Genomic DNA, 7,732 nt, shown 5'->3' with positions numbered 1-7,732 from the left:
TGAAATGGGACATGTTATGGTTTCTAAGGTATGTAGAACAAACCTCCCTTCTAAGTCGTCCGCTAAAATACCTTTTATATAAAGGCACACGTGGGTTCTGCAGCAGTTTTCCTGTTTTGAAATATGCATGACTTGGATTATTTTACATTCACTCTCTTTCTTGTCTTTTGAGAAAACTCATACATTCTTTCTGTGCTGAAGGTTTTTGAGAAAGGGAGACTAGAAATCCAGTGCCGTTCACTGCACAGAAAACAAAACCACTTTAATGGATAAGAACTAAAGACAGTTAGAGGGAAAGCATGGGATATGAGAATGGCCCATCACCCACCTTTAAAAAAACCGGATGAGAGACGATCTTTTCTAAGTCACTGACGGGAATCTCAGGGACAAGGAAGCTATGGGATCTCCCTTTCTGGGTCTTGCTTCTGTTCCCTGACCTGTCACCCCAGGCCCTTTCTCCACACTGCAGGAAAGGGGGCTTTGCAACGCGTCTCAGGGTGGTCACATCACTGCCCTGACACGCCTTCAACCGCTCCGGTTCACTCATGTTGTTCAGTCGCTCAGTCGTGTCCAACTCTTCAGCCTCAGGGACTGCAGCACGCCAGGCTTCCCTGTCCTTCTCTATCTCCCTGGGTTCGCTCAAATGAGTCAGTGATGCCATCCAACCATCTCATCCTCTGTCGTCCCCGTCTCCTCCCGCTTTCAATCTCTCCTAGCATCAGGGTCTTTTCCAGTGAGTCAGTTCTTCGCGTCAGGCGGCCAGAGTGTTGGAGTTTCAGCTTCAGCACCAGTCCTTCCAATGAATATTCAGGACTGATTTCCTCTAGGATGGACTGGTTGGATCTCCTTGCTGTCCAAGGGACTCTCATGAGTCTTCTCCAGCACCACAGTTCAAAAGCATCAATTCAGCTTTTTGAGGCCACTTGCTTGATGCAGGTGGCCAAGGGTGTCCCGAGGCCCTCAGGGTCTTCTCCACCACCCCCTCAGAAGCCCCCACTGCTTTCTGCGGCAGCACTCTCCCTCCCAGGCCCCTGCCTGGCTCAGAGTCCCTGCTTGTCAATTTCCCATCCACCGGCTTCACTCCCCTCCTGGTCTGTCCTCTCTGTCGGTCCTGCTGAACTGAACGTCCATGAGGCCTCTGCTCGCCAGCACAGAGCCTCAGATAAATGCCCAGCAGCGTCTAGACCTCTGCCAGGCCCACGATCAACGTGCACTGAGTATAGGGATGAATTAACTTTTAAGTGATTTAGTCTACCCGGAGAAATAAAAGCTAAAAGAATTTCAGCTACCCTTTCTAGGAAATAACAATGTAATTTAATACATGTCGTGCAATGAGCACATTAATCAAATAGAATAAAAATCCTGTACAATGGAGAGACTAGCAGGCCTAAAATGAAAATTTTACGATTTTTAATTCAAGTTATTACCTATCTCTGGGAGACCTTAAATCCCCTCGGAGGTACATACACGATGGGAGAAAAGTTCAAAAAGGTAACGTGGTCAGAGGTGGAGGGTAAATGCTCAATAAAACTGAAAAATTTTATTTTTCAATAAAAATAAGTGAAAGTACACAATATAGAATATAATTTAGATAAATTTCTAGAATTATTAAGACCCTCTCAGCCTGAAAAAGCAACTCATAAATAAATATGACTAATAATTATAAAAATGTTTGATGAAAATTTGAAATAGTAAAATGAAGAAAGTACAGCAAATCGTTAAGTCCAAAGTATTAGGACTATAAAGGCAGCTTCTGGAAATTAAAGATACAGGAAAAAAGAAAGACAGTGATAACTTTGAATTCCCATGCTTAAAGAATTAATACTGTGATTCTTTTAAAGCCTGCCTATTTGTTTGTTTGGGTTTCCCAAATGGCTCAGTGGTAAAGAATCCACCGGCCGATGCAGAAGATGTGGGAGACACAGGTTCGATTCCTGAATCAGGAAGATTCCCCTGGAAGAGGAAATGGCAACCCACTCCAGCATTCTTGCCTGGAGAATGCCACGGACAGAGAAACCTGGTGGGTTACAGTCCATGGGGTCACAGAGAGTCAGACACAACTTAGTGACTAAGGACGCACACATTTATTTGTTTGGTTTGGCTTCTGAGTTTTTACGACTCGAGGTCATTTCTGAGCCCGCCTTCTCTCCCGTATGCTATATTTATGCTTTTTCCTTTATTGCCTGATCTTTATGTCTGGTGAGTGGCTGTGAACACTCTCCCCAACTCTGATGGCAAGGACTTCAATTTCCCCATTAGAACATTTAAAACATCAAAATGAGAACACCACTACTGTGAGGAAATTGAGTAAACAGATAACACATATCATTTTTCTCCTGATCTATAAAGATGAGTATGGATAAACTGGGAGCAGGGAGAAGGAAGGGTCTAAGATTTCCTGAGCACCACCAAAGAATCAGGAACAGGATTTTACATCATCTCTCAAGTAATCCCAACAGCAATGCAGTTAAGCCAGGACTCATCACCTCAATTTTAAAAATAAAGCATTAATAAGTTAATAGCTTGTCCAAAGGCAACACAGTCTCTAGAGCCACAGCCTGGGTGCACCCGAGTCTCTGCCTGGTGCTAATTCCCCAAACTCGGCGTTAAACCACCAGTACTGACGCTCTGATTTGGAAAACATTCCAGCTGCCCATTTTGAAATGCTACACATCAGCTCAAGAACAAATTATGAATGTGCAACGTAAAGACAGTCTACTTGCTGGCCTTTACTTTTGAAAGTAAAGAAAGCTCCATGTCCTTGTCAAGCATCCCTCTCTATTTTATCCTTGCATAGAAACTCGTTACAACAGAGTCTTGTTTTAACTTAGGAGAGCACAGAATCAAGTAAAAAGCCAGCTAATTGTAATTTCATGCACCAGACGCAATATTATTGGGTACAAAATGCTGCTGGGATGCACAAGCAGGAACATTAAGCTCTGCTTGGGAGTACCCCAAAACATGCAACAGAGAAGGTAACCACCCAGGAGTCTTCACGAAGGAATAAGGGGGAGACAGGCACTTCAAGAAAGGAATATAATGCCCAAAAAGAGAGCAAACATATACTGCGCCCTGAAGAGTAAGCGACTATTACTTTATTTCATCCTCACAATTCAGTGAGGTCGTACTCTGGTTGTCCCCTTTTACACACAGGGAAACAGGTGCAGGAAGAGACTTATTTTAGATTTTTTAGAACCCTGGACCACTTTTAAAGTGTATCTGTTACCATCTCATTTCTGTTTTATGTTTTGGTTTTTTGGCCATGAGGCACATGGGATCTTAGCTCACCGACCAGGGACTGAACTGTATCCCCCTGCACTGGACACCACTGGACCACCAAGGAAGGCCCACGGAGAGATTAAATAACGTATACAGCTGGAGGAAGAGCTGAATTCTTTGTATACTCAAAGGATGGCAACAACAGGGCACATCTGGGGAGGTACACTGTTTGAGAAGCGAAAGACAGATCGGCCCCACAAACGACACCACTAATACACCAGTAAATGCAGGAGATGGGAGCGACAGGTTTCCTCTTCTTGGGCTCTAAAATCCCTGCGGATGGTGACTGCAGCCAGGAAATCAGAAGACGACTGCTTCTTGGCAGGAAAGCTATGGCAAACCTAGACAGTGTTTTCAAAAGCAGAGACATTACTCTGCTGACAAAGGTCCATATAGTCAAGGCTATGGTTTTCCCAGTGGTCATGTATGGTTGTGAGAGCTGAACCATAAAGCAGGCAGAGCACCAAAGAATTGATGCCTTTGAACTGTGGCGTTGGAGAAGACTCCTGAAAGTCCCTTGGACAGCAAGGAGATCAAACCAGTCAATCCTAAGGGAAATCAACCCCGAATACTCCTTGGAAGGACTGATGCTGATGCTGAAACTCCAGTACTGTGGTCACCTGATGTGAAGAACCGACTTGTTGGAAAAGTCTCTCAAGCTGGGAAAGATTGAGGGCATGAGGAGAAGGGGACAACAGAGGATGACATGGCTAGATGGCATCACTGATGCAATGGATATGAACTTGGACAAACTTCGGAAGATGATGAGGGACAGGGAGATCTGGCGTGCTGCAGTCCATGGGGTCATGAAGAATAGGACATGACTGCGTGACTGAACAACAATAAATGCAGGAGATGCAAGAGATGGGGGGGGTTTGATCTGGGTGGGGAAGATCCCCTGGAGGAGGGCATGGCAACCCACTCCAGTATTCTTGCCTGGAAAATCCCACGGACAGAGGAGCCTGGAAGGTTACAGTCCATGGGGTCACAAAGAGTTGGACATGACTGAGCATGCACATACATAAACGCTGAGGCCAACAGTTAAATATTAGTTACTATTACCTCCTTGCTATGTGCTTGGCACTTTTCACATACATAATCCCACTTAATCCTCACATCAATCATCTCTGAAGTAGTCAGTCTTATGACAGCAAATTAAGGCTAAGAAATGGTATGTAATTTGCCTGATGTCACACAGCAAATAAATGCTGGACTCAGAATGGGAAATCAAGTCAGTCTGACGACAAAAGTCCGTCATGATTTTAATCACGGGCACCCTGCTCTTTTATTAAACACAAGAGGTCATTTGAGACAATCAAAAATCGTTTGTGACCTTGAATCCAGCAAATACCTCATATTTGTTTTAGAATGAGGCCAGTTATACCTAGAAAAGATGACTGCATGCTTATCAAAATACTTACATCCCGAGTGCCCATTTGCATAGAAAATATTTTAAATTGTTCCATTTAAAAAACTGGCATCCTAAGGGAGCTATGTAGCTACATTCAAAATGTATTATTCAGATTTAGAACATTAAGCATTTCGTGAGTGAAGCTTTTTAAAGAGCTTAAAGAAATACATTCTGAAAGGAGGATAAGATGACTACAGTTCTTAGCAAGGACAAAGGAGATGACGCATCCTAAGAAAACAAACCAAAGATGAAAGAATATGTTGAACAAGGACAAGGGATCATTTCCAGAAGTCTTAGTCAAATCCTAAACTACAATCCCTGTTGTTATTTAGTCGCTAAGTCGTGTCCGACTCCTCTCGACCCCATGAAATGTAGCCCACCAGGCTCCTCTGTCCATGGGATTTCCCAGGCAAGAATACTGGAGTGGGTTGCCATGCCCTCCTCCAGGGGATCTTCCTGATCCACGGATTGAACCTGTGTCCCCTGCATCTCCTGCATTGCAGGTGGATTCTTTATCACTGAGCCAACGGGGAAGCCCTGAGTTGCCACTAAAATGGTGTGCCTTGGCTTCAGGAATGTAAAACAACTTCACTACACATGGTTTTCCTCAACCCTCTGCATCATTTATTATCTTCCAAGAAAACTGAACCTTTTTGTTTTCACAAAATTTTTTCTCCAGAGAAAGGCCAGGGCTCCCATTTCTAAATGCACTTCTATAGGCACTCAGAGAAACTTGCTCCCATCAGAACCAATGCGAGTGCTATTAATGTTTGTTTAAAATGCACATGAAACCTGGAATCTATACAATCTAAAGGACAAAATAATTTATTGGGGGGGGGGGGGGTTCCCTTGTGGCTCAGTTGGTAAAGAATCTGCCTGCAATGCAGGAGACCTGGGTTTAATCCCTGGGTCAGGAAGATCCCCTGGAGAAGGAAATGGCAACCCACTCCAATATTCCTGCCTGAAGAATTCCATGGACAGAGGAGCCTGGAAGGCTACAGTCCATGGGGGTCTCAAGAGTCAGACACAACTTAGTGACTAAACCACCAAATCAAGAAGCATGCTATAATCAGTAAATAACTCAGTTTGCTTTCTCACCAATGAATGGCTGTCCTATGACAGTTCTGTCCTCTGCTAAAAGGAGATCTGTCTCCCCCAACTCCCACCTCCAAATTCTGCAACTATGAAACAAATAACAGTTGCCTTACTCTTTAGCACTCAGTACATATCATAAGGGCTTCCCTTGTGGCTCAGAGGGTAAAGAATCTGCCTGCAATGCGGGAGACCTGGTTTGATTCCTGGGTTGGGAAGATCCCCTGGGAAAGGAAATAGCAAACCCACTCCAATCTTCCTGCCTAGGAAATCCCATGGACAGAGTAGCCTGGCTATAGTCCATGAGGTCACAGAGTCAGACATGACTTAGCAACCGAGCACGCACATTATCATAAAATTTAAGAATGATTTCTATGCTTCCATTTCTCCTCTTATATTTTAAATGCTCGATAGCTTTCTGATATTTCATATTTCATATTTTTATTTTAAAAACATTTTTAACACGGAAGATTCCAAACACTCAAAAGTTGACAGATGAGTATACTGAATACTCTTATCAACCCATTTTCATCCTTTTTCATAGTAACCCAAACTGGAAATCCTAGATATGTGTTTTATGGGTATGACTTTTGTAAGAAAAACTGTGCATACTCATATGCAAATGAAAGTCCTTGGCCCTACATCAAAAAGGTATTTTCAGTTGAAATAAAATATTTCCAATTAAAAAGAAAAAAATGACTCCATGCTTCAGCTAAGTTTATCAACGGAAAGACCGACTACTCCTGCTCATGGACAGAGGGTTCCTGGATTGTTGGCTTTGCAAGCACAAGGTCACTGCCCCATAACATCCTATACCAACAATTAACGTGCTTAAAAGATTAATTGTGTTTAAAAATGAAGGGCTGGTGTTGTCTGCATCCTAAACTTCCATCTGGAATAATGAACCTCATTAAAGTTAAGGATCTCTCAGCTTCTTTTGTGTGCCACTCCGAAAGCTGAGCGCATCCCAGAGTCATATGTTTTTCCAGGAAAGCTTTAAGTCCTCACTGTCAGAACTGGAACTCAACGTCCCAGCAGTTAGATGAACTGACCTATAATACTAAATAGCAACACAAAGACCAATGCCTATTTCATTATGACTAGGATAATGTTAAAAAAATAACTTCATGTCAATAAGAAGTGCTTTCAAAAGGAAACCAACTTTTAAAAAAGATGAGTGTTTAAAAAAAATACACACATGATAGAGAAAATCTTTATAAACATCACCTATCTCTCCATCTGTACCTGCACTAGACCTGCAGTTCTATAAAGGTCAGTCATCTGTTTTATCAAGTTGAAGCAATGGTTAGCCCATGTTTTACAAATAAAGAGCTTTTTTCTTCTCTTTCTGGAGTTCCTGAGAAATTGATTTACCAATTCAATTATGCAATATGAAATTTTTTTTAAGAAAGGGAAGAGTACAATTGAAAGGGAGCTGGAAAGCTATGAAAAATAAAAATTAAAGAAGGAGATCAAAGGATCACATAGGTATGAGCTCAGAAGAATCAGAAGCCTCTTAGTGACCCTTCAGCGAATGCCTGAGACCAGATCTAAGACTTAAGGTCTGGTACGATGGAGTGAGTCATGAATGTTCTATAATTATCTAAGGGTTTTTTGTTTGTTTTGCTGTTTTTTGCAAGCAAGAAGTTTTGCACATATGTGCATCATAAATGCATGAGAAAAGCGCCTACGAATGTCTAAACTAAAACAAAATTAGCTGGTTGATCGATCAACAGCAAATTGGATTCTGCTCATCTAATCTCAGTGTCAAAGTTTATTTAACTGTTGGCTGCTGATCTGTTAACATCAAAATTACACTGATTGAGCCAAAATAAAAGATTCCTCTGCTGTTAACACATTAGGCATGAAGGCTAACTACTTACTAATCCTTGAGGGGTTTAGACACTTTTGATGTACTACATACCCCTGAGGACCATACATATTTTCTAA

At 42.3% G+C, this 7,732-nt stretch overlaps 1 protein-coding gene across 7 annotated transcripts in view; it reads right to left on the bottom strand.

Moving 5' to 3' along the window:
* The window catches only part of STOX2 (storkhead box 2), a 191,834-nt gene that overhangs the window by 60,245 nt on the left and 123,857 nt on the right, over nucleotides 1-7,732 (bottom strand). The gene's annotated exons all lie outside the window — the stretch shown is intronic.

This window comes from Cervus elaphus, chromosome 32, assembly GCF_910594005.1.
Source record: "Cervus elaphus chromosome 32, mCerEla1.1, whole genome shotgun sequence".
Taxonomy (NCBI): domain Eukaryota; kingdom Metazoa; phylum Chordata; class Mammalia; order Artiodactyla; family Cervidae; genus Cervus; species Cervus elaphus.
The sequence above is the reverse complement of the archived record's forward strand: the minus strand, read 5'-3'. Positions and strand labels throughout refer to the sequence as shown.